The sequence below is a fragment of the Artemia franciscana genome, unplaced genomic scaffold (genome assembly GCF_032884065.1).
Source record: "Artemia franciscana unplaced genomic scaffold, ASM3288406v1 Scaffold_728, whole genome shotgun sequence".
Taxonomy (NCBI): Eukaryota; Metazoa; Arthropoda; class Branchiopoda; order Anostraca; family Artemiidae; genus Artemia; species Artemia franciscana.
In genome coordinates this window covers 109658-132683 of record NW_027067390.1, presented here as the reverse complement: position 1 = coordinate 132683, position 23026 = coordinate 109658, and the positions used below count along the sequence as shown (strand labels likewise).

At 32.8% G+C, this 23026-nt stretch overlaps 1 pseudogene; it reads right to left on the bottom strand.

The window, feature by feature from the left end:
* The window catches only part of LOC136043569 (beta-alanine-activating enzyme-like), a 202276-nt pseudogene extending 179860 nt beyond the window's left edge, over window positions 1–22416 (bottom strand).
* Between the last annotated feature and the right edge of the window lie 610 nt (window positions 22417–23026).

The window sequence follows — 23026 nt, the reverse complement described above, 5'->3', positions numbered from 1 at the left end:
TTAGGACAATTTGTTGAAATGACAAAAATTGACTTAAATGCATTAAAAAACATGCTACTCTTAAGACTAAAAGGACAGGCTTTGAAATTTTTGAAACAAATTGAAAATACCGTAGGAACTAAAACCACCTCAACAATTAACTCAATAAAGTTATTGCAACAGGCTTTTCAAAAGAGATTCATCGATACTAGTTCATTGAACAAACTAAAACATGGGTTAGTAACATTCGAACAGACCCAGAACGTAAGAGAATAATTAAATAAGATCAGAATCGCAACAGAAGCGCGATACGGTCCAGATGGAGGGGAATTGTATGAAAAAATAATACTAAACGCATTTAAACAGGGACTCAACCCAAAACTATATCGTCTCTTAATTTCCAAAAAAATCGACGACTTAGAACTGGCAGTTCAGGAAATAGAGACCGCCGTGGAAATCGATTCCATAGTCCTGCAGCACCAAAAACTATCAATAAATGCGGTAGAAAATAAAACAGCTATAAAATCAAGAGATCCCTCTCCGCGATTTTTCTCTAGAGAATCATCGCCAAAACCGCTTCGAAATCAAATTCGAACCACCACACCTCCAAGACAAGTACGCTTTGCCCCCAATAATCAAATAAGGGCACAAGCCAATAATGAACCACTAAGGTGCTACGCCTGTAACCGATTAGGTCACATCGCAAGAAATTGTTTTGCAAACAATAATTATCGCCCGAATTTTAGGGGATCGAGCAACCATTTATCCAGAGGGACAAACTATAATGGGTACGCCCCTAGAGGCAATCGAGGGAACACCTTTTTAACAAGAGGTAATTATCCAACCCGAAATTTCCAACGCAGTGCGAATCGGTATCGCGGAGGGTATCGCGGAAGGACAAACCAACCTAACAATGGTTGGAACAGAAATACAAGAGGTAACTTTATCAGCCGACGGAACCCATATAACAACTCAACTTCAATTAATGATCAAGAAAACCAGAATAGAACTAATGAAAACTCTACACCCGAAATCTGGGAACCCCAGGGAAACGACTCAAGCCCCCAAAATTCATAGGACCAAAATTTGGTGGCAAAATAATATATAGGTCCCTGCCAGTGATTATACCATTTTTAAGTGCAAATAATAATAACATGTTACCAGTATTTGAAAATTTTAATGCAGGAAATATTTATTTCTCAGCCCTTATAGATTCAGGGGCAACAGTAAATGTGATAAATACATCCGTATTTAACAAATTACCCAATTATATTAAACGACAAATGAGCAATATACGTCCCAATTTATCAAGTGTGACGGGACACGACCTGGATGTAAAAGGCACTGTGTACCTAACCTTGCGCAAAGATGACAGAAATTTCTATACTCGATTTATAGTTTGTAAAAATTTTCCATACGAAGCAATAATAGGCGCTAACTTTTTAAAAGCCAATAAAATATTATTAGATGTAGCAAATTCAAAGTTTATATATCCGACAAAAACCAAATCAGAAATAAATAACATACAAGCAAACAAGGTAAAGGAAAACATAGGCAACATGAAGGAGTATAGAGAAAAACAAATTCAAGAAATCGCATATTTATGGAAAAAGCTGGCGAATATAGAAACTCCCAGAAAAAACCCAGAAGATAATGTCCTAAACTCAATAAAAGAAAGTCATAACGAAAAATATTATGGATTTGTTGTAAGAAAAACTAAGATTCCCCCTAAATCAATGCAGAGGGTCCAAATATCACAGATGTTAGAACCAGTTAATGATAAAAATGAAACTTGGGTAGCATCACCGTCAGAAGATCTCCCGAAAAATATAAATTGCGAAGAACAAATTATAAATTACGAAAAGGGTGAAGGTTATATTTGGGTAATGAACACCCACGAAAACGACCTAATTACCCTAAGTAAAGGTACATGTTTAGTAGAGATACAAATAGTATCGGAATCCGACATTAATAATTGGAAAAATTTGGAAAAAAACTTAGTGAATAATATTAATGTTCACGTTGACAAAAAACATCCATTGACGCGATCTCAATTTCTCGAAAAATTCAAACTAAGTCACATAACCGATGTATCATTAAAACAAAAATTATGCGACCTATTATGGGAATATAGAGATGTCTTTTCGACATCTGAAGACGACATAGGACTTATCCCATTTTATGAACACGCAATACAAACCACGGGGCCGCCAGTTGCAAAACAACCATACAGAATTCCTTATAAACATAAAGAATGGCTAATAAACAAAATGCATGAACTTGAAAAAAATCAAATCATAAGGCCAAGCATAAGCCCATACTCTGCCCCCGTTATTTTAGTCCCGAAAAAGAATGATCTTAGATTAGTGGTAGATTATAGAGCTTTAAATAAACAGGTAGTAAGTGACAAATTTCCCCTACCTAGAATAGACGAAATTCTAGACTCGATATCAAATAAAAATAAAATATTTACTTCCCTAGATTTGACACAAGGTTATCATCAAGTAAAAATAAAAGGTGCCGATATTTTTAAAACAGCTTTTTCAACATCAGAATGTGGTTCTTATGAATACTTAAGAGTACCATTTGGACTAAAAACCAGTTCAAGTGCATTGTGTAGACCCCTCCTTCATTTATTAAGAGGTCTAAATAACATAATTCATTTTGTTGATGACGTCATAGCCATGGACAAAGATACGGAAGACCATCTGATGACCCTAGCGAAAGTGTTTGAGAAATTTAGAGAAGGCAATTTAAAATGTAGACCTGGAAAAGTAAATCTTTTTCAAACCAAACTAAAATTTTTAGGAGTAGTTGTAACACAAGGACAAATTTCCCCAGACCCTGAAAAGATAGAATCTGTTAAAAATATAAAACCCCCTCAAACAATTAAACAATTACGAGGAATCTTAGGATTAATGAGCTACTTTCGAAAATTTATAAGAAATTACGCACAAGTAGCAAAACCTCTCACGGACCTCACTAGAGGGAACCCCCAAAAAATTACGTGGTCTAAATTAGCTCAAGATTCATTAGATCATTTAAAAAGGGCTTTGACTTCAGAACCTATCTTATGTTTACCCGACTTCCAGACAGGACAATTCGTTGTTACTACGGATGCCTCTACCAAGGGGATTGGGGCGATTCTCTCCCAAATAATAAACGGGGAAGAAAAAGTTATAGCATATGCTTCGCGTACTCTTACTCCTGGAGAAAGTAATTATTCTGCGACACAACTTGAATTATTATCGATTATACACCATTTAGAAAAATTTAAACATCACTTGGTTGGACGAAAATTTAAACTACGTTCCGATCATAAAAGTCTTCAATACCTACAGACTTTCAAAAAACCGTCCGGAATCCTCACGAGATGGATATTAAAAATTCAAGATTTAGATTATGAATTTGAACATCTTAAAGGAAAACAAAACGCCCCATGCGACTATCTTAGTAGGTTTCCAGATAATGCTCCCTTAGAAAATGAAAATGAAGAAATTAACACAATAAAAGAAAAACATGCTCCGAAAAATAAAAATTTAAAAATGCAGACCAATAATTTGGTAAAAGAAGAACACAAAGACAGCCCATTATCTTTAAATAATATAAAAATACATCAAAAGAAAGATAATATTTGTATTGCTCTAATAGAATATTTCTTATATGATAGAGACCTACCCAATGAAATGAAATCCTTTAAAAAAGAAATTGATTATTATTATTACGATTTAGATGAACAAATACTATGTAAAATAATGACCAGTAACGATAAAAGAAATCAAACGACCATTATACCAGTGTTACCCCAAATTTTGGAAAAACCCGCTTTTGAATTTTTTCATTCTGAAGTAGGAGGTCACTAGGGGATAGAGAAGACCTTCCATAGATTAAAACAATACTTTTTCGTTGCTTCAGCCTTAACAAAGTTAAAAAATTACGTTAATAGTTGTGAAACATGTAATTTAAGAAAAAATCCTCAAGTCTACCCTAATCCAGGGACAGGAAGAACGCCTACGGCCCGGTTCCCCTTTGATATAGTTTCTTTTGATTTATATGGTACTAGCGGAGGACTACCCATGTCTAATGAAGGACACACCTGTGTACTTTCAGTGATTGATCACTTTTCTGGTTTCACTTTTGCTAAACCATTAAAAAATCAAAGCGCCTATACAACGTCGAAAGCTCTCGCTAAAATATTCCTTAATTTCGGTATTCCTAATACAGTATTAAGCGACAACGGCCCTAATTTCGTAGCGAAAGTAACTAAGGATTTAATGTCTTTTCTTCAAATAAGTAAATTGGTATCGACCCCCTATCACCCCCAGGCCAACGGGAAGATCGAGAACAGACACAAACTTTTCTCTAATATTTTAAGCATTTATACGAAAGAAAATCGCAGAGATTGGCATGAAACCTTATCTTATTTAACAAATGTAATTAATACCGCTTACTCCCAGGTCATTCGTGATAACCCATTCTACATATTATTCGGACGAGACTTTAGAATCCCTTATAAGGAAATTATAGAATCGAGGCAATATTATAATGATTCTCAAGATTATAGGCAAGAATTTATCAATAGAATGAGAAAAACTTACAAACTTGTAAAACAAGAAATAGAAAAATCAAAAAGACAACAAGAGGCCAAAAATATTCCAAATGTTAAAGGTGAACTCAATTTTCAAGTAGGAGATTGCGTTTATTTAAAAAATGAAACCAAATTAGAAGGCAAGAATCTTTCTAATAGGTACGCTGGCCCTTATAGAATAATTAAGAAATATGATAATGACGTTACATTCAAACTATTAAAACCACAAACGGGGAAAACTTATAAAGCCCATGTTAGTCGTATAAAAAGGGCAAAATTCACAGAAACATGGACCCCTCAACCTTCAACATCAGATACCTCGGAGGACGAAAATGAACCACCTCGCTCTAGACTAAGTGAGCTTAAACCTTTTAATTTTAAACAAGGGTATTTTGAAAACAGTAGTGACGAAGAAGAATTTAATGAATTTCTAACCATGACAAATATGGTTATCCCCCCCCCCAAAAAAAAGTACCCCCGTCACGCGGAGACGGAAAGAAGGCGACTCATCTTCCAGTGAAGAGTCAGAAGAATTGGACTATACAATTTCTCCAAAGTCACAATTTTTTCCAGATAAAATGTCAACCCCTTACCCCCCAAAACGTTTCCCCGACAATTTAGTGAAACCTATTTCACCAATAGACAGACCCTTATCGTTACACGATGAATTAAATAAGGCTATACAGACTCCTGGGGACATAGAGTCACAAAGGGACAAACAGCCCCAAAAACAAACATTAAGAGAAGCAATGGATATCATTAATTACCCCATTAAGACTAGACAGAGTACATTTTATACTAATCCATCTACTGATGAGCAACAGTATCACGATATAACCGTCTCAAAGGCAAAACCAAAGGACTGGGTATCTTGGAAGGAAACCTTAATGCAAACTATTCCTCACCCCCCGGAAGACATGGCTTTCAAGCAGTGGAGGCACCCCAAGAAGACATTTGAATCCTCCCAAAGCTCCCAAGAATCGTTCAATTCTCCCGAGCCCAGAGATCAACAGGACGAGTCAATCAATAAACGCTCCACTTCACGAGGTGAAGAAATTTACGAAGGTCAGGCTGGATCTACACCTAAATCTCAAACTTCTACTTCAAGAGAACCAGATACTAAATCTACAACTAGTTCCTCAGATACTGAGACTGAACCAGGCGCAAATGAGCCCAAAGATGTGGAAGGAACAAGACCACAGAGTGCAACTGCCCAGGCTAAAAAGGCACAAATTAAAGGTCAAAAATTTCTTAAAAAACAATATAAAAAGTTTGATTTGATATCGCTAGCAAAACCAAAGAAAAAAACTGAGCCTAAAGAAGAACAGGTAACAACAAGATCCGGCCGGGTTGTCAAAAAACCAGATAAATTAGATTTTTAATAAAAGAATCTATCAGCCTTGTGTAAAATGAAAAAAAAAATATATAAAATAGTCATTTTTTTTAATTAGTTTCGATAAGAAACCATCCCGTAATTATTTGAGAGGACTCCTTGAAGCTACTTCTTCAGTGTTACATAACGCTAGATGGGTTGGCAAAACAGCCCCTAATGCTTAACTTTTATTTCGAAAAATAAATATTCTCAGTACCCTTGATAATCTCCAACTCCCCAGAAGTTTAAAGAAATATTTAATATACACGTAAAACAATACCAGAATAACGACCGGGAAGAGTTGATTTGATTTTTTCTGCGGCGTAACTCGATGTATTTATTGGTAGAGTCGGGTTGCGAATCAGAGAAAGTTAATTTAATTTTTTTTGCTCCTCGCCAAGTGACTCCGTAATAAGAATCCAATAATAAAATAGGATACCTTTCAGAAAAGTTTGACAAACTCCAATTGAAAAATTGGCCTGCTCCATCAAAAAGGGATCAGTATTGTGAGTAGATCCCAAAACTAATTTGTTACTATAATAATAATTCTTTAAAAGCAAAAGCTTACTAACACAACTATAACTAACACCTGCCCAATAGGAATCGCTGTCCCCTTATCTAAAGTAAAAACTAAAATATTACAAAACATAAAGCTTATACGGACAACCATCTAACAATAGTAAATTAAAACTCATTAGTAACCTTAATAAAAAAAAAAAAAAAAATTATTACGAATAATTAGGTGACAACAAGCGTCTTCGTAAATTGTAGTCATAGCCAGACTTGTTCAAATTTACTTTATAATTGTCATACTCCTTTCAGGCATATTCTTGATTCGTCTCCCTACTATCATATAAATTTAGTGGCTTCAAATAAATTTCACTCATAGCTAAAAAACGACATTAATATAGCCATAACTTGCAACATCTGACAGACATTCATACTTGGCATCAAATCTACTTTATCCTCCCTGCGGTATCAGATCGCACTTAAATATTTTTTTTTTCTCTCAAAAAATATTATTTGACTATGATAAAGGGAATTATAGATACGGAATTTATTTCAATTATTCATGCCAAGGAAAATATAATATATTCGGCCGCTATGCTAGTCCAAGATGAAAACGGTAAAGAAATATACGCAGAAAGTTGGTACCTAAATTACGATTTGACAAAATTTAAACCTCACACGTATAAATTTGGGCTAAAATTAGCTAATACCCCAAAATATCGACCCGCAAGGGGAGAAGTAAAAATCAAACACTCAAACAAAAAACAAAAAGGGAATAACTTGACAAGTTTACAATTAAAAATAAGAAAACTACAGAAAAAATTTAATATCTGCTACTGGTTTTGCAAGGGGCCGACACAAACTGACCTTCTTCTAATTGATAAATGTAAAAACCCAAAAATATGTTATAAAATCGAAGAAAATGAAAATTGTACCAAATATGAAGGAATTCATCACCCATTAGAAGAAATCCGGCATTACGCCAAATTTTTATACGACCCCAGTACAAGAGAATATGCCGTTAAAGGGGATAAAATCTTCTTAAGACGAAAAAAATCTAAACAATCTAAAAAAGACGCTTACAAAAACAACTTCCCTACCAAAAATTTTAAAATTCTAAAGTACAAATAATATTTTTTAGATCTGTAACCAGAGGGAACCAAATCAGGTAAAAATTCACTCAACTAACAGCTTATACTAACCGGAGGAAATGTCGCATAATAGCACCTTAGAAAATGTTCTAAGACACCTAGAACCCGTCATAAACCAAATACCCTCAAGACAAGACTTTTGGCTTCCAAACAAAACCCAAAGTCTACCAGATCTTTCAAAAATAAACCATGAAACGAACGAAAAGAATCAGCAGTAAAAAATGCAGTAAAAAATTTGCGTTACGACTTACTTCGCTCCTTACTGCACGTTCCAATTATACCTAGTGATAGTTTGATAATTGAAATAATGGTCATATTACTAATAAGTACTTTTTCGCCAGAGGTAACGAGAAAAGACTACGGATACAGGCACAGGTTCGCCCTATACAATTTTACAGTACTTCTTTGCTCAATCCCCAAAAAGAAATATCCATTAATCGCGTCCCTAATATGTGGAAATTTTTGGTTAACACCACTTGAAGAAGAAAATTTCGAGCTACCTTGGCCTTCAAAGTTCTTAGAAATGCTAATGGAGGTAGATTATAGGCTATTTAACAAAGATCTACTCCTTAAAATCTACAAAAATAACAATGTAAATTATTACTGGATTAATAACTCTATTCATCACTTATATCTAGGACAATACGAGCTATTAAAACGCTTAATTACTAAGTTTTATACAATAGACGAAAACATTGGGTCAAAACTAGTAAAAGGAAAGAATATTCTAATATATGAAAAAATAATAAATTGCATAAGCCCGCTATGTTTTCATAAACAACTGATTTTCAAAAGAGTTTGTATTACTCCAAATAACCCCAGTTTAAAGGAATTGTGCAGAAAAAACATACGCTTTATGATGAAAAAAACCGGCATTCACTATACGTTAACTAACCTAACACTCCCTGAAACCCTAAAACGGTATTTACTACACATAGAAGATATTCATGGAAATAACAACAAAGAATATCGATTGACTTTTATGACTCCACACCTGTTAAAATCTGAAATAAATCAATTTTCGAGCCAAGGGCCAATAATAAATATTTCAAATGACCATGAATTAGATTGTTCAAATTTTATCTAACTAATATCACTTTTAAACAGTAAGTTAACGATAAATTAGTTTCTTTTACTCGTTTCTTTCCTTCTAATGTGCAGAGATCTAAAAATTGTCTCCTATGATTTTACTACTCTATTTCCGAGTTGGAATATTCCAAGACATAATGATAGAAAGGCTATGATACAAAGTGTATTACTTTTCGACACATTGTGCGTTGGAAGTTAAGACGGATTGGATTAGAGTACCAACCTAAAAACCATTAAGTTAATGTAACTTAATTTTTTTAGAAACCGGGCGATATCTGCCAAGAAAGTCAAGGAAAATGAGTAACCACCCACCAAATTATTTTTTCGCAATTCAAGTCAAAAGCGCGCAAGTAAAAAGAAAAGCCTCGGAGATACAAAACTACTTAATTAATATAGACCCCAATATATCGCAAGCCCTTATACTACACAGCACTTTTCACGTTACACTAATGGTTATCCACCTAAAAAATATTAGTGAAGTCGAATTAACGAAAAATGCTTTCGCGAAGGCAATATCTGCCTTTGAACAAGAATTCAGTGAGAATCAAATAATACTCGACTTCCAAGGCGTCGGAGAATTTTCAGAACAAATTTTGTATGCCCAGTTAAATAATGAGACAGAATTTAAAGCTCGCTTAAGTCCTCTTTTAGATAAAATTACTAAAGAAATCAGTAAAACAGGAATACAATTCGCGAACCAGGAAAGTTGGAAGCCTCATTTGACTTTAGTAAATCTCAAAAAAGTCGCTAGGCTAAGAAGGATGGCAAAAAAACTACCACCATCAATAACATCCATTTTTAAAAATATGAAATTTGGAATCGAAACCGCGGAAAGCTTTCAATTCTGTTCAATGAGAAGTACAAAAAACGAAGAAAATTACTATGAAATATTATCCGAAATTAAATTCGACAAAAAAAAACAACTAAAGAAGTCTGGAAGAATTGAGAACGAGAAAATATAGTGGTAATACAACTAACAGGTAATATATCATTGCTTTAAGCTTAATAACCTTTGGTGCCACTAATGGCATAGAAACTAACCTATTTATGTCTTTTATTACAATTAAAATTTCTTTTACAAATATAAAAATAAGTATCTCGAGATCTATGTATCCAATAAGTAACCAAATATGTCTGTGAATAAGACTACCCAACCTAATAATTGTAAAAGCCAGCCTTAAAAAACCCTCTAGTATCTTTTGAATAAAAATCCTTTTTGTGTGTATGAATAAAAATTCTTATCTTTTTAAAATGATATATATATTTTCGAAATCAATATGACGCTCAATCTAATTTTTATCACCTAAACACACACAAAAAAAAAAAAAAAAAAAAAAAAAAAAAAAGGAAAAATAAAGAACAGTGACACAAAAAAAAAATAAAAGCAAAAAAATTTTTAAATCTTACCAAATTTTAGTTTCGTCTTGAAAAAAAAAATCCAATTCTGTTATAATATAAGTCCTAAAATCTTAAAATATGAACAACTCAAATTCGCGCGTACTAACATTGAAAAAAAACATATTTTGTAACCTGGCAAAATTACAGATCTCTGAAGGGCAAAATTACTAGTGACGTACGAAAGTGAAATTCACAAATAGACATTTTATCTAATAGACTCGTAACACATAGAATATACAATGTGTGCATTGTCTAATAAATAACCCTTAAGGTACATCTGTTAATGGAAGAATGATTTTTACAACCAAGGAATAAACGTCAATTATAACAAACAGTTTTCGCATAAAATTGTAAAAAAGTAATTAAGCTTTAAAAGCCTGTAGTAGTTTTAAAAGAATTTTAAATTATAGCTAAAATAAAAAAAAAAAAAAAAACCGCCTAGCGGATCTCAAAAGTCAAGAAAAGTTACCACCCATCTTTTGAATTAACCAATTACAATGAAGCTTCTCCGGAGGCATTTAAAAAAGTAACCAATCACAGCGATACATCTCAGTGGTAGGTTTAAAATTTATCTGAAACTAAATTATTTTGTCAAATAAATTCGTTTATATTTAAGAAAAAAATTAAAAAGTATAATCACTTTATATTCATTAAATAGAAACCATTAGATTTACCTAAGAATCCAGTTAACGCTTAAAAAATTAACTATTTCAAGACATCGTTATATATTTAATAAATATGTCCAAAGAATGGTTACGATGCGCTGAGTCCTTCTAACATAAATAAATTAACACCATAATATTTCCAGATCATCAACTGAATACCAAGCCAAACAGGTAACCTTAAACTTATATACTGCTTAATAATAATACCAATTAACACCAAATAATTAGTAAAACAAAAACAAATCGGTACTAAGTCAAAAAAAGGGAAGGATTGTAAAAAAATGAATCTAACGGAAATTAGAGAGTGGGAAACTCCAAGAAATTGTCAAAGGCCAAAAGAAAACCAAGAAACTCAATCTTTAGATTTTACAATTATGTCATATAATGTACTAGCTCAAGGATATATCGAAACAATGCCGTATTTGTACCATAATTCTAACGAAGAAAATTTAAAATGGCCAGATAGGAAAAAAAGACTTTTTAACCAATTCAAAATGTCAAATGCAGATATTGTATGCTTACAGGAAGTGGATGCTGACTACTATTATAATACCTACTTATCGTATTTTCAATCTCAGGGGTATGACGGAGTGTTTAAACAAAAAACCCAAGAAAAGATTGATGGGTGTGCCACCTTTTTTAAAAAATGTGAATTTAGTCTAAAAGAAAATCATTCCTTAGAAATGCTAAAGAATGGAATAGATTTACTTAATCGAGATAACATTGCACTTATTTCTATTCTCACCCCATTTAAGAACCCGGATAAACAGATATGCATTGTAAACACACATTTGTTATACAATCGCAAAAGAGAAGATGTGCGTTTAGCCCAACTCCAAGTACTTCTAGCAGAAATTGACCGCGTTGCTGGCAAAATAACTAACTACCCTCCAGTTATCCTTTGTGGTGATTTGAATTTCACCCCTTCAAGTAGATTATACTCTTTTTTAAGCCAAGGAAGGCTTAAGTATGAACACCTAGATATAAAAAAACTAACTGACTGTGGTTCACAAAAAAATGGGAAAACCTTCCTCCCAAAGGAGCTATATATTTCTGATTCTTGTCAATACTTACAAGAACTAAAACAGTATATTTGAAGTATTTTTCCGTAGGAGTAAATATAAAAGGTCAACAAGTTTAATCCCAATAGTAGGGGAGCTTGCATCTCGATTATTCGGTTTGTCAACCGAGGAAGATTTGAATATATTGAGAGAAAATGTTAAAAGGCTCAATACAGCCATGAATACAACACTTCATGTACAAAAAATACAAGCAAGTATAGCCAGCTATCAAAAAAACAAAATTGAGGCCATTTCGAAAAAAATCTCAAGAACGGTCAACACAATGAATTATTTAAAAAATGAAGTAGACAGAGTAATCTCCGATTCTAGCTTGACAATGGTATCACTCGACATTGTCATCATGTCTTTGTTGAACTTAGCTACTGATGTCAGTAAATTTGAATTCGCGTTATTTGAGTTAACAGGAGGAGCCCTTTCTTACGATTTAGTAGATCCCTCGGACCTTAAAAACATCCTAAGTGAAGTAAAAACTCACTTAACATTTGGTCTCCACTTACCAGTAGAACCAGAAGTAGCTAACTTATTTTTATATTATACCAAACTAAGGGTGCATATCACCGAAATTAATGAACAACTGTTTGCTGTCGTAACAATCCCATTAATTAACCAACAGTCCATATTTGATCTATACAAAATATCTACTTTTCCAATTAATATTAAAGAGACCAATTCCTTCATGAGCATTACGCCTGAAGCAGAATATATTCTAACTGATCGAGACAGAAGGAAATATACACTCGCCAATTCACAGGATTTAAAAGAATGCGTCTCTTTTAAAAATTTAGTCTGCCAACTAACGCTACCTATATATAATGTAAAAATCGGATCTTGCATATTAGATCTCTTCCTAAAAGAATCACAACAACAAGATATTCCCAACTCATGTGATGCTTTAGTAGGAAGCACAAAGAGAGAAATCTTCATTAATTTACGAAATGACTTTTGGCTTTTTACAGTACCTAGAAAGACAGTAGGAACTCTATCATGCTATAACAATGCAGAAAAAATTGACCCCAGTTATCGAACCGAAATACTATTACAGGACGTTGGAACAATAACAATAAAACAAGGTTGCCGACTCGTGACAAAGGAAACAACTGTACAAACACCTTTGATCACAACTAGCACAAATTATGTGAGCCCAAAAATAATAAATTTCCAAGGAATAAATTTGTCTTTTACGATACCAAACATGAACAACGAAGAATCAAAAATATCAATTTGGCCCAAAATAGAGAAAATTAAGGGTACTATGCAGCTAGCAAAAATAAAAGAGGCATTAGACCTACAAATACCGTTGTTCACGACAGAAGACCAAAGACTAAAGTACGTAGAAAGTCAATATGGACTATTCTCGCCAAATTCCTGGTACAATATAATAATAACCATATTATTGGTATTTCTTATATCTCTAACAATAAGAGCGCTACTCACAGTAAATTATGGAAAGCTCTTGAGACGAAAAACGATAAAAAACGATGCGATTGATGCTCAGGAAATGCATCAACTAAACCATACAGCCCCGGATGATATTAAGCCATAATAAAGGGAGGTTATAACAGTATGGGAAAATCGAGGTCTTTTCCCATATATTCATATAGCCAGTCCCTACTTTAATAAATATTGTTGGTGTATTACAGCTAGAAGGCTAAGATACGATTTAACTGTATTACTTTTTGGCGGAATTACATCAGTAATATAAATATTTGGCAGAAAATTTTTATGTAAGATCTAGACCTCTGACAAGTTTAATCACTTGTCCCTTCTTAATATAAACAAGAGAATGGAGGTTGTCTCTTGTAATTTTCGATATTGTGTTACTAAACTAAATATTCCTAACGCATGGCAATAGAAAGGCTATGACGCTAGAAATAGACGTTTCTTTTCTACAAAGTCTTGCGTTGGGAGTATAAAGAATTAGAAATAAAAAAAAAAAAAAAAAAAAAAAAAAAAAAAAAAAAAAACCTCCAAATTAATCTTGTGCTTAATCGACGCCTTTAAACAGTGTTACTTGTTTAATCACATAATCATATGCCTATCACATAAATGTCACAATAATCAATGTTAATCACAACCATCGTTTTTACAATTATATAATGTTGTTACTATTCTATTTAATAACCATATGATCCTGCCTGGAAATTTTTTCATTACAGAAATTGGCAATTGGCCGACATTACATAATGGTCGAAAACTGGAAAACACCTATCATGATTCGTAAACCGCCAAGGAATGCCCGAAAACATCTGATTCAACCAGAAAGCTATCACCCACATGACACGCCAGACAACGCCATCTACCATACTGCAATCATTTTCATCTTCTGATGGGACATCGTAAGATAAAGAAGGCGTAATATCCAGCCAAAATACAACCACAGCATATCCGCGAAGGCACCATAGATGGTAACGAAACACAACATGAAGACCCGATATAAACAACATCAGACCCAAATGAAGATTTAAATCAGAAAATTCTAATCTTATAAACTTTGGAATCAACCACAAAGTAAGGTTTTAAATACTACCTCAGTCAAATAACGCTTAAAATGCAGAAGGGAGCGGGAGAGGAATGGAAGAACCGTAGTACCAGGTGTACTTTTGTACTTAAACTCCTAGGGGATAGGTATTCCTAGTCCTGCACTTCCCATTTTGAAAAAGCGTAATAAAAAGACAGACTGTACGGTTGCTAAATTTTCAAGAAACAAAAAAAAACTTAAGGGTGATAAATTAAGGAATGAAATTATATTAATTCAATCAGTGGATAGGGCAAGAACACGAGAATTGTGATCAGTGTATAATACTCCAAAAATAGTAAATGGTGAACAATTAAAAAGTGCCAAGTAGTGAGTAGTTGAAACTTAATAAAAGTGCAAGTGGAAATTCTTTTTATGTAACGTTGTATATTTTACACTTTATTGTAAGAATACCTGGGATCAATGGAAGACTAAATAAATACAAAAAAAAATTTTTTGTGAAACCAGGTATTCAAGTATATACCTTATTAATGTCAAATGATGTATTAATGTAATTCAAGTGTAAGGTGTAGGTTAATTAAGGGTGTAGGAATATATACGTTTTCTTTAAATAATCATTTCTGTGGTGAAAGAATTAAAATAAAAATATTTTGACAATAAGAAACTGTAAGAAAAATAAAACTTAAGGACAGGGAATGTTCTGATTGACGAGGGCGTCAATCTACAGCGGGATAGGGGATATGTAACATATAGACCAGCAAACCCCCTCCCCCTTTCAGAACTCAAAACCAAATCTCTCATTCATTTATTTTAGAAAGTTTTAAAATAAGAATCTCTTATACATATAAAGATTTTAAAGTACAAGTTAATTATCTCATAGGATTTGTGCTTTTTTAGTACAAGTTTTATAACAGGCAAAAAATGATACTTTTTACCTTTGGTACAAATCTTCCTTCAAGCAAAAAATGATACTTTTTTGACTACCAAAATTAGATTCAAACTTTTGAATAAAGCCAATTAGAAACCAGATTTCTACATCTGGTCTGGTCAACAAACTGAAGGTGAAAACCCTCGTTATAATAAATCTTTGCAAGGAGGTTAAGCCATATGTTGTATAGTCAAAAAAAAAGAGTTGTGTTGCAACTCTTCTGAGGTCAGTCTACCCTGTGCTTAATTTAGAAATCCGGATTGATTCGGGATATATAAGGTGAACTAAAAGTTAGGTGTGTAATTCAGTTTTTTGGTAGTCACTCTTTGATGCACTTTATACGACTATCATTTATTGGAGCCGTTTTACCTGAAGTTGTATATGAAGTAAGAAAATAAAATTATTGTCAATAATTGTGTTTGTCTTTGAGTTAAGGTACAGGTACAGTTCCTATTGTCTACTGGTACGTTCCCAAGGGAATCTGCCCATCTCGGCAAACCTAAACGTCATGATAATGAATTCGTCTCCAAGGTTATAGAGACTGGTCAATGGAACCCTCCCAATCTATATCCATTAACTATAAAGCTCCCATACCACAAACAACTTAAACTATATAAGAAATCAAGTAAACTTTATAAGCAATCAGTAAACTATAAGAATCGAACAAACTTCATAAGAAACCCCCCCCCCCCCGTAACAGATACATCTGCTTCTTCTAACTTTCAAATTTTTATTCCTTCTAATTTTCAAAGGTATTTCTGGGTAAACTTTTGAGTTGGTTAAATACCTGTTTATATCTTATGTAATAATCCTTTCCATTTTATTCTTTATTTACAACTTCCAGTATTTCTCTTTTCTGTTCCTAGTCTTTTTGATTTCTCTTATGACAAACAGGAGGGTTTCCTTTTCCATTTTATAACAATGTGATTTTCATTATCTGTGATTAATGTAATTTTCAATAATATTCTTCACATAGTTGCCCTTGACTCATCCACATCCATATTTCCAATGAAAGACTAATCACATTGGATCAATTCCTGGCAATCTAGACTGCAATCTGTAGACGCATGTTTTGTAAATTCTTCTCTTTTGGGATGCAGTCTAAAGCTAAAATTTACGGCAATGTGTTTACTAGCTTCATATAAGCATTAAGCTTTACTTTAAATCACAGCTTGGTGCTTGTTAAGAATTTCCAAACTTGTAATACTCCATGATAACTTCTATAGGATTAATTTTCCTTTCAGGTTGTGGATTATGCCCTGAATGAGTATTCAGCTACCTCCTAGTTAAACAGCAACTCTTGATGTGGCCACTCTTTTTAATTTTGCACTTAAGTGCGTGAGTTGATTAAGCAGATACTGTGTCTTCTTAAATCTGGTTCCATAGGTCAACTACTCTTTTTCTGAAGAAGTGTCTTCTTTCTTTAGTGGTATAATGCTGCTTTGGGAGTTTCTTTGAATGTTCTCTAGTCATGTGATGCAATGGGTGGGCAAACAGATCAGGAAGTGTGTTTTTAGATATAATTTTGTGGACTAGAATCATATCTCCTTGTTTTCTTGTATATGTAAGTGTGGGGAGTTTAAGATGGTCCATCTGTTCTTCATAAGAAATTTGCTGCAATCCACTGACTATCTTAGTTGCTCTGCAATACAATTTTTTCTGGACTTCTTTACCTTCTTGAAAAAAGAGCATATCAAAGACATTCCAGCCTCAAGTTACAGTTGAACCAGTGCCCTATACAGTTTCATGAACACTCTAGGACAATAGCTTGAGATTGTCCTTTTGGTAAAGCGAAGGGATTGAAAGGCAGATGGTCACAAAGTCTTTGCATAGATGCTAAAATTCAATCTGTCTCTACTTTGACATTAATTGATGTAGAAATAACAAGCATGAAAGATTCAAGGCTGGGGGAACAAGGACTTCTATGTATGCAGCCTGTATAAAATGGATTAAATGGTAAAATAAAAAATACTTAGACTTGTTCTACTTGTACCCTTATAATCTGAGCTAATATTTTTTCTTCCTACCTATAATGGGTTTCAAGCACATATAGCTATTACCTCTTCTGCCTTCTTTTGATAAGTTGGGTGAGCAAGGTAAATTCAGGTATCTGGATCTGAGCCTCACCTAGAGAGGTGCAAGTCTATTTGGGTTTTATCTCAAAGAAATCATGAGCATCAGCTTTTTCTGTTGAGAGAGCATATTTTATTTCATGGAACTTTGATATTATGTAGTCTATGTTACTGAAGACAATATTCAGACTACTACTAATACTCTATGAAGGCTAATCAATGAATCTAATAATAATACAATAATGAATTCATCCTTGCTCCAATAATAAAAAAATAATAATGAATGAACTCTTTCTTCCCTGTGTTCTTATTATATATTAGAAACAGTACTGATTGCTGAAAAAGCAAATTCTGTTCTAGTTTCTTTGAGACATGAAGCATTTCAAAATTTGATAAAAATATATCTATAGAATTTCTGAAAGGGATACTTGCTTGTTTTTTTATAAACTTTCATGATTTCTGTATCAATTTTGAGCTTAATTTCTAATGTAATTTTTAACTTTTCCCTTTAGAAATTTATTGAATATTATGGCACTATTGCCTGTATTATTACATCTAGTTCATATGCTGCAAAGGTGAAAATGTTTTTTTTTCTTGGATAACTAAATCTCCCTCACTATTGGCACATTGTACATGGAATGCTTTATTATATAACTATATAACACATTGTACATGGAATTCTTTATTATATAACTTATATAATTATATAGCTTAGTTCTTTTTAAAATAACTTGACCCATCTTAGACCATAGAAATTGGAGCACCTTTTTCAATCCCCAAATTTATTGAGGTAGCTAGCAAATAAAAATATAATAAGTAGTTAACAATAAATTGTTGACAATAAATGAATAAAATAAATGAATGAATGAATGAATAATAAATGAATAACAATATGTAGTTAAAAATAAATTGATTAAACTACCTCAATTTATTGAGGTAGCTGAGAAATAAAAATATAATAAGTAGCTAACAAATAACAAATAAACTTACTTGTAGAATCAGCATTTCATCCTATATCCAAGCACAACATTCATTTTCATTGCAAATTCATTTGATCAAGTTACAAAAATTCTTCAGACTTTTTGTTTCTCTTATAGATATGTGATTTGGTTGACTGGCAATTCAGTTTAGGTTAACTTGATTAAAAGAATTTACAACAGAAATAAATGTTATATTAAGACTCAGGATAAAATTCTGAGTAGAAAAGTGACTAAATTTCTTAGCTATTCCAATATTTGATGAATTGAAAAAATTATCAAAGTTGCAGAGCAATGCTTCTGGGTCATCATCTAGGCTGAGTAGGAGCCAAGGAGTTTTCTAGAGATAATATGAGCCCTCTTAGGCATTTTTAGATGTGTACACTTATGTCACACAGATATCATGGGACTATAGAAATTAATTTAATTATACTATAGTTAAAGTAAAGTTTTAATCAGCAAGTTATTTACTGTTGGAGATAGGCACCAGGCTCACTGCTTTTTAACAAATTCAGTGGAACCTATTTAATACAACTTGAAAAGATGACAAAATTAACTAACAGATTTCTTTAGACAAAATTTTCTAGCCCATGAGCAAAAAAAAATTATTTGCTTTTCTTTGAAGAGGGGAGTGATATGGGGTGCTTTGGGTGAAAATTGGTGGCTCACCCCCTCAGAAAGAAACACTACAAAAATTCTGAGAACTAATTCACAGAATTCTAAAATACTTACATGTGTCATTCCTGAAAGCCCATCAATTTACTTTACCCCCACCCTATAATGACAAAACACACAATCTAAATTAAACATTTTCCTTGAATTTCCTATTATTTGATGCCATCAATGTTGCTTCTTTGCTGTTAAATTAATTTGAGGAAATAGTCACATATAAAAAATTTTAAAATATGTAATTTGGGCATTTTTCCATTAAAAGGGGGGGGGGGAGTGGTAAAGTAATGCACTTTTAGGAATTATATAAGTAAGTACTTTAAAATTTTGTAGTGTTTGGGCAATCCAATACAATAGAACTAGAGTTTTGTTTTTCACCAATATTTAAATGCATATTTCCTATTTTCTTATTTTGAAACATTTTTTAAAGTATTCTTGTAGGCTTATAAGCTTCTATATGTGTGCCAGATTGTTGGCACAATACATTGTGCAAGTGGATCTCTCTTGTTTCACCCATGTACCCATATACTGATTCAACTTTGACAAAACAAGAACCAGGAAAACAAGAATGATAGGTAATGGAATATATTGGAAATACATAATTTGAGCTATACTGACACATTAAGGACAGTCACATAATTTTGTCAAAATCCTGGGGGGGGGCAAAGTTAGTGCCAATTTTCCTGAATCAAGAGAAAATAACAGTAAAAAACTAAAAAACAAGCTATTTAATGTCATAAAGGTACTATTTAGTACTATAAAAAGCACTATACAGGCATAGCAAATTATAACCCTGATTAGCAGGGGGAGGGTAAAGTATAGTGAAGCTGCAGTCAAAATATGTTATCTATAATTATTCTGTATATTATGAAGAAAGAATTGTTTTCTGAACATTTTTCCTTCTCAAAAGCCCCTAATCTAAACCTTTACAAAAAAAGTTACTTATACTATGAATAAATGTTACAAGTCAACTATGAATATTTGCTAATAAAAATTTGATAAATTTGTAGTTGGTTATATAATTTAGTATGGATGAAAGTGAAAACATCAATTGATCCCTTTTTATAGCTCTTCCATAATTCAGTAAATGCTTCTGAGGCTAATTTTATCTTGAGCCCTTAAGGGCCCTGAAAGTATTTTATATTAATTACAACAGAGCATAAAAAAACATCAAATGATGATTTAACTTTCATCCTAGTTAAAGTATATGGCCCACTGCAAATTTACCATGACCTGTACCAACCTAATGTGCAAATATATACCCTGAATTGGAATATACCCTGAAATGTTGACAGCAAAGTTTTGAATTGCAAAATTCAATGCTATTTTTGTCAAAAGCATTTCAAAAACGCATAGTTAAATTGAAATGGTAGGAAAATGGTTTATATCTGAGTTGCCTAATTAATGAGGTTTGAATTATTATAAGTAAGTATTTTTGGAATACTTATTGCAACAGCTTATTTGTAAGCTAGTTATATCTTTTTAACTACTTTTCAATGCCTTCTAATATAGATAACTTTTCTGTGTGGTTAGAAAAATTAAATACCTTAGGAGTCCCTTTAAGAGCTAAAGATGTAAATAGCCCCAGAAGAAATTACTAAATTATGAAAAAGCATAAAAAAGACATTAAATGACATTTTCATCCTAGCTAAATTATATAGCCAACCACAAATTTACCCAAAATTCTGGACGAAGGCCTTTTTCTATCTTGGAAATAGATGGGTGTACAGAAGTGATGTGCATTCAAAGGATGGGGTGGCAGCATGTGTCCCCTCTCTCTATTTTGAGAAATACCTTTTCATTGAAAATACTTTTTTGTTTATTTTCATTAAAAAGAAAAGCAACACTGTAGAATTAAACCCCATCAGTAACCATTTTAGGTGAAATTGTAGTTAATTGACTTCTTGTTATCTCAGAAAGGGTTTAGGTTAGGAAAATGAAACTTTCAAGGATGAATCTACAGACTAAAGTATGTCCTTGGAAGGTATTTTGAAGCAACTACCTCTACTCCTTCTCCCTCTAGAGGGCCCTGACCTTTAAAAATATGTGTGTTATAAAAGTGAAACCTTACAAAATATATTTTCTGCTTAATTGCAGTACAACAAAATTGTTTTTAGCTTCATAACTTTGCTCAATTCTATTTTATAAGGTTTTAAAGATATGCAAATACATTTCTTAAATTTAGAATAAAAACATTGATATGTCTCAAAATTCTGCTCAAATGACAGGAATTGCATTTTCAGAACTAAAGGCAGATTCCTATTTATTCCTTCAAAAGAAAGCATTTTTAGGCAAAGAATAATTTAAAATACAGGGGCACCAATTTTTGGAAATGTATGAGGGGGGAGCAAGATTTTTTTTAATATACTAATTTTAAGGTATTGATTTACTAATTTCTACTGTTACAAGATCCATTTTGAACCCTTAACAGAGCCCGAAAAGTTGCACCATTTAAAATTTGAAGATAATTGGAATAAAAATTGTCCAATTCACTGTTATGGTTGATTTTTGAGTCATACATTGCATATTAATTGATTAAAAAAAAAATTAACAACATGTAAATTTATAAATATATTAATTTCTTTGTTTTTTACATTGTCAGTAGTAGTTCATGGGTAGAATGTAAGTACAATTAAGATAAACTCCCAATTTTTGTCAAATTCGAATTCATCAAATCTGTCTATTAGATTTTAATACAATGAATTTGACTGCTGGAAAGGAATGTGTAATCAGACTCATGACATGTTAGGGGAGAGAGGGGAGGGGAGGGTTAAAATGTATTCTCAAAAGTATAGAGGGGGGCAATTTTGTTCATTTTCAGAATTTTTCTTTGAAAAAAATACAAAAAGAAGGTATTTTTTAAAGACTTAGGGAGAGAGTTTTATTATCCTCACTCTGTGTCTTTACAAAATACTGTGATGTGATGGGGCACTAGAATTGCGTAAACATGCATGAAGCATAGAATAGCATCCTTGGGGTTTTATCCCTACCTCTTCTATGTAGAGATAACATCCTGTTCTGTTTTGCTTCTGTTTCTTGCTTGCATTAATATTATCTTTGTGCTTGTGCCTTGCTTATGTGCTACTTTATTTTGTAGGTAGTCTAGGACATTAGATCTTATTGCTATGAATATTGCTGGATGCCAGAAACGGATTTTTTTGGGTTACCTTGGGTGTTTAACAGTCAAAAATAAATTGGAATTCTAGTTCCCTTACAGAGAAATGGAATTAATTTGAGGAACATGCTCAACTGTTCATAGGACCTCTCTGTGGAAAAACTTAAGCGATCATATCCACTTGCCTTCTGATATGGACTGTAGAAAAGGACAATAGCAAAATTAAAGAGACTCAATCAAATCTTCTCATGTTTTGTCTTGCAAAATAGATTTTAAAAATATTAATATGCCATTGAAATTGTGAATGGAATTATATTTGTTATTTGTCTTCAACATAGACAAATCATTTGAATACTAAACCATAGACAACATTTGTTTTTGCCAACACCCTTTCTTCATTTTTTCTTCAATGTCGCCAGAAAAGATTTCCTAACACGCATGAAGCAGGGAAAACTGACTTGGTAGCTCCTCATTTCTAATACCTCGGTTGATTGACCGGATCGTGTGTGCAATGTCTTTTGTATTTTATTTTATATCCTTTCACATAGTACATCTATGGCCTCCAGTCACCTTTTTAGGGCTATAGTGTCAAGGTCATCCTTCTAATATTTGGTCTTTTTTATAATTTTTATGGCACTTGGTATTAACCAAGTGACATATAGAGATCGCAAATTCTGTCGGTCTGTCCCGGTTTTGCTACTTTAGGCACTTCCAGGTAAGCTAGGACGATGAAATTTGTCAGGTGTATCAAGGCCCGGACCATAGTAAATTAGAAATAGTCTTTCCCGATTTGACCATCAGGGGGGGGGGGCAGTTAATTCGGAAAAAATAGAAAAAATGAAGTATTTTTACTTACGAACGGGTGATGGGATCTTAATGAAATTTGATCTTTGGAAGAATATCGTGTCTTAGAGTTCATATTTCAAATCCCGACCAGATCCGGTTACATTGGGGG